Genomic DNA, 10,033 nt, shown 5'->3' with positions numbered 1-10,033 from the left:
GTTTTGTTTTTTGTGGTTACCAGTAGCATGAACCCAGAGGAATTGCTTTATATATTTGAATTGGTAATGCACTGGCAAACCTATTATAGCAACAATAAAAGGGTGCTTGTGGAAGTATTAAGGAAAAAAAAAATTAGAAAAACACTTTTTCCAAAATTCTAGTTGTAACTGTAAAGGCTAATAAAACTCCAAAATATAAAAAGAAAAGAAAATCACTAACCGTGTGTGAATAATCTGTCAGAAACTCTCCCCCCACACATGCACACATATAATAATAATGCTAAGTGCATTTGTGGAAATAAAAAAACATCATATATGTTACTATTAACAGCTAAGGGATAATTACGGGTTAAATACTTGATGTGCTTGAAATGCCATGTACAACTCCCTAAAACTCCTAAGAAATGACTCACCACTTGCTGTTTCTACAAGATGATGACTCATAAGCTCCACTTACTTTACAGAGAGCACAGAAAGTAAAGGAAGCGAGGGAAAGAAAAAAAGATACTTAAAGGCCATCACTGTACATTACATTTTCACATTGCATTTATTTCTACTCCTTTAATGTAGACCTGATAGTGAAGAGAAAACAAATCAGTAAGACAACATATGAAGTCTCTCACACATTTTATATCTTCACAAAGGAAAAGCCCTTACATAAGACTAGCATGCATCTGATTTTAATAAGGTATTTTCCCCACCCCTTTGTGTTTGGCTCTATTTAAGTACTTTTCACATAGTGGAAGAAGATGTGTATTCAGAATCATCAAAACCTGCATTTCACTGAAATCCCAAAATCTCTTCACACCCCTATTCACAGACAATAAAATCCTTGTTTTAGTTTGTATTTCTAATATTAAAGCATCAGGTTAAAGCATTTTGAGAAATACTAAATGGTTTTCCCTCTAGACATGCTAAATAATCATCCCACTCACACATATACACACATACACGCTGAATTATAATGGTATTATAATTACCATTATTATTTTTGCTCAGTTATTCCCAACATCCCATAGAGAAATTTTTTTTAATCAATGAAGTTAATGGAATGGTCAAGTGGATAGCAAAAGCCAAAGGAAGGAACTTCATCTTCTTAACACATCAGGGTAGGGAGAGGATCAAGACTATGACAGATTAATATTTTGATAAATTATTTGTTTCCTTGATATGGACTTAGCACAGAAGGAAAGATATGTATCACCCAGTGCTCAGTTGGTTGGTGTGTAATCTGGTACATGAAAAGGATGCAGGTTCTCTCCCTGGTTGGGGCGTGTTCAGGAGGCAATTAATCTGTTTCTCTCTCACATGGATGTTTCTCTTCTCTCTCTCTCTCTCTCTCTCTCTCTCTCTCTCTCTCTCTCTCTCTCTCTCTCTCTCTTCCTTCCTTCCTCTCTTTAAATATCTCCTCAGGTGAATTTTTTAAAAAAATGTAAACATTAGTGAATTATGGAGTCCATTTGCTATGTCTGACCAATGTTTACAAAAATAAAATAGAAAGGAATATGATAAAATGGAACAACATAGAAACTATCATAGTGTTTCACCTATTATCTGGTAAGTATTATTTTGTGAAACCTTGGCTTACAGTGTTATATGTGTGCATATGTGTGTGTATATAGTATAAAGATATAAATGTATCCCAACTGAATGTTGTGCTTAAAAAAGTTTGTAAAAGACTGAAGATTACTACTAAAGTAGATGTGCCCCCAAAAGATAGAAAATGTTGTGTCTTCCTAATTATAAAATCTAGAGAATGCAATTGTATTTTAAGGAGTCATGTATACATAAGCTTGTATTATTACTTGTATAATTAAAAATTGAAAACAAATCAGGTATCTAGCAGTAAAGGAATGGATAAAAAGTGATATAATATGAATGAACTAGATATATAAATAAGAATACATGCAGCCTGACCGGTTTGGCTCAGTGGATAGAGCGTCGGCCTGCGGACTGAAGGGTCCCGGGTTCGATTCCAGTCAAGGGCATGTACCTTGGTTGTGGGCACATCCCCGGTGGAGAGTGTGCAGGAGGCAGCTGATCGATGTTTCTCTCTCATCGATGTTTCTAACTCTCTATCCCTCTCCCTTCCTCTCTGTAAAATATCAATAATATATATATATATATAAAAGAATACATGCAAGAAAATATAACTTTGACCAACAAAAGCAGTGGCTAGGCATAAGTAAGTATGATGCAACTTAAGAAAAATTATTAAACATCAAAATAATATTATATATAGCAGAAATATTTACATATGAAATAATATTATAACCAGCATGATTGAGAAGGATACTTACTAAATCTGGATAAAGATTAACCCTGAGGGGGGGGGGAGTGAATGGCATAGAGTATGGGTTTTTCAACATACCTACATTTTTAAAATTTCTTTTTAAAAAAGCATTCTTAAATAAGTAATTTTAGTTAAGCTTGAGTATTAGATACAAAGGTGTTTATTATAGCCTTTTTTTGGTAATTTTTCTATATATTCAAAAGTTTCATAATTGTATGTGATAAAGGAATAAGACATTATATCTGACTTTTCCATATAATATCATATTTATGAGTTTCATCCATATTATTGTATATATATTATTTTGTGTATTATTGTCTTTTCATCATTCCCATTGCTCTAGGCTATTTAATTATATAACTACTAGAGGCCCAGTGCACAACATTCGTACACTGGGCAGGGGGGCGGGGGGGGGGTCCCTCAGCCTGGCCTGTGCCCTTGCACAGTTGCCTGCCAGATTAGGAGCAGTCAGACATCCCCCGAGGGGTCCTTAGGGCTGCTGTGGAGGCAGGAGAGGCTCCCACTACTGACACTGCACTCCTCAGCCATAAGCCTGGCTTCTGGCTGAGCAATTCTCCCCCTGTGGGAGTGCACAGACCACCAGGGGGCAGCTCCTGTGTTGAGCGTCTGCCCTCTGGTGGTCAGTATGCATCATAGTGACTGGTCCTTCCTCTGTTCAGTCAATTTGCATATTAGGGTTTTATTATATAGGCTATCATAATTTTTAATTCATTTTTTTCTAATCAAATACTAGAAATGTTTCTAATTTCTAGCGATTACAAAGCTATGCTGCTATAAGCATTATTTTTTTAATTAAATCTTTATTGTTCAGATTATTACATTTGTTCCTCTTTTTCCCCCCCATAACTCCCCTCCTCCCAGTTCCCGCCCCACCATCCGCCCTCACTCCCCCCCCACTGTCCTCATCCATAGGTGCACGATTTTTGTCCAGTCTCTTCCTGCATCTCCCACACCCCTTTCCCCACCAAGAATAGTCAGTCCATTCCCTTTCTATGTCCCTGATTCTATTATGATCACCAGATTATTTGTTCACTTGATTCTTAGATTCACTTGTTGATAGATGCATGTTTGTTGTTCATAATTTGTATCTTTACCTTTTTCTTCTTCTTCCTCTTCTTAAAGGATACCTTTCAGCATTTCATATAATACTGGTTTGGTGGTGATGAACTCCTTTAGCTTTTCCTTAATTGTGAAGCTCTTTATCTGGCCTTCAGTTCTGAATGATAGCTTTGCTGGATAAAGTAATCTTGGTTGTAGGTTCTTGGTATTCATCACTTTGAATATTTCTTGCCATTCCCTTCTGGCCTGCAAAGTTTCTGTTGAGAAATCAGCTGACAGTCGTATGGGTATTCCCTTGTAGGTAACTGAGTTTCTTTCTCTTGCTGCTCTTAAGATTCTCTCTTTGTCTTTTGCTCTTGGCCTTTTAATTATGATGTGTCTTGGTGTGGTCCTCTTTGGATTCCTTTTGTTTGGGGTTCTCTACGATTCCTGGACCTGTAAGTCTATTTCTTTCACCAGGTGGGGGAAGTTTTCTGTCATTATTTCTTCAAATAGGTTTTCAATATCTTGCTCTCTCTCATCTTCTGGCACCCCTATAATTCTGATGTCGGCACGCTTGAAGCTGTCCCAGAGGCTCCTTACACTATCTTCGTATTTTCAGATTCTTTTTTCATTTTGCTTTTCTGGTTGGGTGTTTTTTGCTTCTTCGCATTTCAAATCTTTGCCTTGATTCTTGCGCTCCTCTGGTCTGCTGTTGGGAGTCTGTACAGTATTCATTATTTCAGTCCGTGTATGCTTAATTTCTAGTTGGTTCTTTATCATAACATCGAGGGTCTCATTAGTTTCTTGAGGATCTCACTACATTTATCGGCGGCTTCTAGACAGTTCTTAAAAGTGTGGTTCTGAACTCAATATCCTCCATTGACAGTTTTGTCCTGTTTCTTTGTCTCCGCATTTTCTATGCTTTCTTGGTGCACCCCCTAGTGGTCTTTGTGCGCAGTCTTGTTGTAGTTAAGCCTTGATTGTTGTCGGCAATATCGGGGGTGATTTGACCTCCAGGCTAACTGGCTATGAGAGTCTGCTGTGTCTGCAGTGGGAGAGCTTCTGTGCTGGATCTCTAGGGCAGTGCTAATCTAGCGTTTGCCTGAGGCTATCCGGCACAGGGCTTGGGCGGGGCGGGTTCCTGGGGATCTACAGGGCGGGCCGGAGCTAGCAGTTATGGCTGCTCTCAGTCCCGTCCCTAGGGGCTCTGCCTCACAGAGTCCCAGCAACCATTGCAAACCTTGGAGAGAAAGCTGCCTTTGAGTTCCGACCGAAGCCAGAGAGTCCCGCTTCTCCCGTTTGATTCTGGGTCCCTAGAGACTCACCCGGATCTGGAGCTCAGAGTCTGAAACTCCCTCCCGATTGAAAACAACAACCGCACCCTCCACCTCCAGCCCGCTCCGCGTGCACTCTGCACCCTAGTATTTCACTTCAGCACTGCGCCTCCTCTGAGTCTGGGTATGATATTCTCTTTCCTCCTAGTTGTAGAATTTCCACTCAGCCAGCCTTCCTGTGGTTCTGGATGATGTCCGTTCCGTCTTTTAGTTGTTTTTTGAAGTGGTTGTTCTAGGCAGCAATCTCCGGCGTTAACCTATGCCGCCATCTTGGTTTCCCCAATCTATAAGCATTCTTATACATATCTTCTGCTAGTTTTCATGGGATATATACATACATTCAACTTTAGTCAAGATTGCCAGTTAGTTTTCTAAAGTTGTACCAAGTTATACTCTAAAACAGCTGTACATGAGAAATCCAGTTATTCCTTATTCTTCCAATATTTGGTATTGCCTTTTTCATTTTAAAAATTCTGGTGGAAGAATTGTCTTTTTCCAGTGACCAATGAAGTCAAGCACCTTTTTACATACATATTGGTCATTGGATTTTTTTCTGTTTTGGACTGTGAGTGTAACTTTTTTACTCGTTTGTTTAATGGATAACTGCTTATTCCTTATTGATATGTAGGAGTTATCTATATTTTCTAGATTCTTTGTTCACAATGGTCAAAAACAGGAAGAATGTATCAATTTTTAAAAATATTTTAAATTTAAATAAATTTACTTGCATTCACAAACACCATGCACAAAATAATTAGCCAGTTATGAAGAGGTGATGGGTCCTAGAAGGACAATAAGAGCTTTGCATACTCCAGAGCATATTGTCTACTTGAAATTGCTCAAATGTCTCCATGTTAGCATGGTAACAAAAGAAGCTGATTTTTCAGGGACTGACTTCATGGGACATCACCAACTTCCCTGATCTAGACTCTAGGGACTTGATGCAGGTCCCTGCTACTGAGCTGGTCATCTGCAGTTGAGATGATTGGAATTAAGAACAAGGTGGTGACCTTTCCTGTTTCTATAGATTTTTCTGAAACCTTGTATTCTATTGTGACCCAAGGATAAGAGAAAAAAATGCCAAAAATTCACTCATATTGAACTTATTGCTATTCTCAGAGGATGAGTTTTGAGGTAAATATTAATTTGATTTATAACTTTAAGGAATATTATACTTCTAGTGTTATCATTCTAGTAGCTACAAAATAAAAATAGCTAACATGCTTGCACTAAGATCTTATCTCTCTACCTCACTTTTGTGGGTGAGAAATCTTAGAAGAGATAGAAACTCAGATTCAGTTATGGCTTAGTGTCTATTCCTGTGTGACTTAGGAAAAGTCAGTAAATTATGTGGTGAGTCAACTATTACACTCCTACCAGCAGGATCACGCTATGATTCGTAATTTCATGTTTCACAAGTCTTTTTTTATCCTTGAATATGGTATCTCCATTCCTCTCTATATTTTCTCTTTTAAAAAAGTGGGGGGGGGAGAATAAGACTGTCCCACTGGCCATTGCAACTAATTTTATCCCAATAAATTTCCCAGAAGTTTTGGGGAAAGAAAATTAAGATGTATATTAAGACCAAGAGGTCAAACTCTGCTTTCTAGGTCCAAGGAAAGCAAAATAGCTATTTAAATTCAAAGTTGTGAAATTTCAGGTTTCCCAATGCCAGTTTAATTACCATGCACTCTGTACACAAATTCTTCTATAACCCTTAGTAATTTGTGCTAGCACAGTGCTTTTTCTTTCTTTGTCAACCAACTTGTATCAAAGCATTTTGATGAGAAAAAAATATGTATATATCCTATATAATAAAAAAGTAATATGCAAATTGATCCTATCTACGGAACAACTAGTAGCTATGATGTGTACTGACCACCAGGAGCAGATGCTTAATGCAAGAGCTGCCCCCGTTGGTCAGTGTGCTTCCATAGGGGGAGCACCGCTCAGCCAGAAGCCAGCTCACGGCTGGCCAGTGCAGTGGCAGTGGCAGGAGCCTCTCCTACCTCCATGGCTCTGCTAAGGATGTCTGACTAACAGCTGTTCCTGGGCTGCCAGAGGGATCTCTGACTGCCAGTTTAGGCCTAATCCCCCAGGGAGCGGGTCTAAGCTGGCAGGTGGACATCCCCTGAGGGCTCCCAGGCTGCCAAAGAGATGTCTGTCTGCCAGCTTAGGCCTGATCCCCTGGGGAGCGGGCCTAAGACATCATTCGGACATTCCCTGAGGGGTTCCAGACTGCGAGATGGTGCAGGCCAGGCTGAGGGACCTCCCCAAGTGCACAAATTTTCATGCACTGGGCCTCTAGTCTATATATATAAAAGCCTAAGTGACTGAACGACCGAAAAACTGGTTGACCAGTTGCTATGACACACACTGACCACCAGGAGACAGATGTTCAACACACAGGATCAGCTCCCTCCTGTGGGGATCAGGCCAAAACTGTCTATCCAACATCCCCGAGGGATCCCAGATTGCAAGAGGGCACAGGCCAGGCTGAGGGATCCCACCAGTACACGAATCCATGCACCAGGCCTCTAGTGTATATATAAACTCATTTCAGGACAGTATTTGTTTGAGTAATAATGTTACTTATTCAAAAGCCCAATGGACAGGAACACATCTTTGCTAGAAAGAATATAAAATGGTACAGCCCTTAAAAGATAGCCTCTTAGTTCCTTAGAAAATTAAAATTGTCTTATGGTACAATCCTGCTATTGCCTTCCTAGCTACTTACTCAAATGAGTTGGCCAACCTATGGCTATAAAAAATCTGCACAAAAATGATTATAGCAGCTTTATTTACAATTGGCCAAAAATTGGAAGCAACCAAGATGTTCTTCAAGAAGTAAATGAATAAACAAATTGTTGCATATCCATACAATGGGATTTTACTCAACAATAAAAAGAAATGTGCCATCAAACCAGAAAAGGACATGGAGGAATCGTACATACCTATTGCTAAGTGAAATAATAAAGTCTGAAAAGGCTTTATAATTTATGGTTTCAACTCTATGACGTTCTGGAAAAGGCATATACTAGAGCAGTGATTCTCCCATGGTATGCCACAAGAATTTTAAAAACATGCAACACCTGACTATTTAGATTTTCAAATAAATAAATGACAACAGCCAGAACAATAGCTGTACAGTGTGAAGGAATAAATTATACCTATTTTTTGTCAGATCGGCAAAAAAATATAATACATTTTTTAGTGTGCAGAATTTGATTAATTAGTTAATACATTCATGAGATGAAAAAGGTTGAAAATTGCTGCTCTAGAAAGAATAAAAAGATCAGTGGTTGCTAAGGTTTTGGGGATGGAAAAGGGAATAAATAATTGGAGCACAGGAGATTTTTAGGCAGAAAACTGTTTTCTATGATGATATAATGTTATATACATTATCTATTTGGCAATATCCACAGAACTATACAATGTGAAGAGTGAGCCATAATATAAACTATGGCATTAATGAATAATAATATATCAATATTGGTTCACCAGTTATAATAAGTGAATCACACCAATTCAAAATAATAATAGGGAAGTCAGAGGTCAGGGGGAGGGGGAATATATGGGAACTCTGTACTTTCTACTCAGTTTTTCTGTAAAAATTCTATTAATAAAATAATCCCAGTAGACTATATAATTTCTAAGATTGATAGGCTAATTCAAAAAGTATTATATAATTAAGCCACATGAGTATTTTAAAGTACAGCATGTTCCCTATTAACATTTTTAACCCTCAAGGGTTTTATGGCATGAACAGTGAGATCCACATCCTTACTTTTAGTAATGATGTTATTTTCATCTTCTATTTGAACTCAATAGATTAAAAATGTAATTTAAAACATTTTTTAAATGGAAACAACTAGAAAAACTGGATCTCCATTTTATACCATATAAAAAATATGTGCTGATAGATCTAAGATTTAAATGAAAATTAATATATGAAACAAGAAAAACTTTTTTAAATGTTCTAGAAATAAGATATATAATCTTTGGGTTGGAGACTGCTCTCCATAATTAAAAGAGAGATATTTTTAATATATACAAATACAAATCCACATGTAAAAAATATAAACAAAATCATTAGGTCCTCACTAAAAGTTCAAAGTTTATTTTTATGCATTAACAAACGGCTGATCTCTGCCTTATAGCAGAAGCTTTAATAAATTGTTTGGGGTAAGGAGGGAAGCAAGTAACCTAAACAACAACAAAAATGGGTGAAAAATATGAAGATTCAGAGAAGCAAATCCAATAGCCAAATAAAAGGAAAAGTTCAACTTTATAGGAGTGAGGGAAGTTTGTTTAAAGAAACAAAGAATATCTCTATATAGCCATGGGACTGGTAATGGCTTTAAACTTTCTATAACAACTTATTGACAAGACTATTAGAAAATGACACTCTCATACATTGCTAGTGCTTGATTGTTTTTAATGCAATTTGGCAACAACTATGAAAATAAAATGGATACAGAAGAGGATATTTTAGTGGGGCAAGAAGAAAACCAAGAGAATGTAATCCTGATGAAGCAACAGCAGAAAAAAATTTCAGGAAGGAAGATGTGAAAAACACAGTGGCTTGCTAAAGCTTTAGATGGCCGTTTACAGTAGATGAGATTTCCTCACAAACCTCAGAAAAAATACAACCCTGACAAGACTTTGATTTTGGACTTGTAGCCTCCAGAACTCTGAGAAATTAAATTTCTGTTGGTTAAGCCACCCAGGCTGTGGTACTTCATCTTGGCAGCCCCAGCCAACTAATACAAACTTATTATCAACTAAGAACATCCTTGGTTAAATCCCCTTGTACAGACTTAGAGCCCAACTATCACTCCCTGTATAATTGATATTTCCCTTCAGAGAATGAAATGAATTAGCAAATTGTGAGTGTTGGCTATTGTCTTTTGTAATTCCCACTAAATTTGTAGGTCCAGTTTCCAGAGATAAAGTACTAGGTGTACCGGTTAATAATAGCAGATTTTTTGCCCTAACCACTTTGGCTCAGTGGATAAAGCATTGACCTGGGGACTGAAGGATCCCAGGTTCGATTCCTGTCAAGGGCATGTAACTTGGTTGCAGGCACATCCCCAGTAGGGAGTGTGCAGGAGGCAGCTGAATTGATGTTTCTCTTTCATCAATGTTTCTAACTCTCTATCCTTCTCCCTTCCTCTCTGTAAAAAGTCAATAAAATATATTTTAAAAAAATAATGGCAGGTTTTGTAATCAAAGAAAACATGATAATTTCAAGAGAAACATCAAAAGTGCTTTATTCAAAGTAATGTCCATTGCTGGCTATACATTACCCCGTCTTTCGGGAAATTTGTGGATACTGTCCCAA

Source organism: Myotis daubentonii, chromosome 11, assembly GCF_963259705.1.
Source record: "Myotis daubentonii chromosome 11, mMyoDau2.1, whole genome shotgun sequence".
NCBI lineage: Eukaryota > Metazoa > Chordata > Mammalia > Chiroptera > Vespertilionidae > Myotis > Myotis daubentonii.
The sequence above is the reverse complement of the archived record's forward strand: the minus strand, read 5'-3'. Positions refer to the sequence as shown.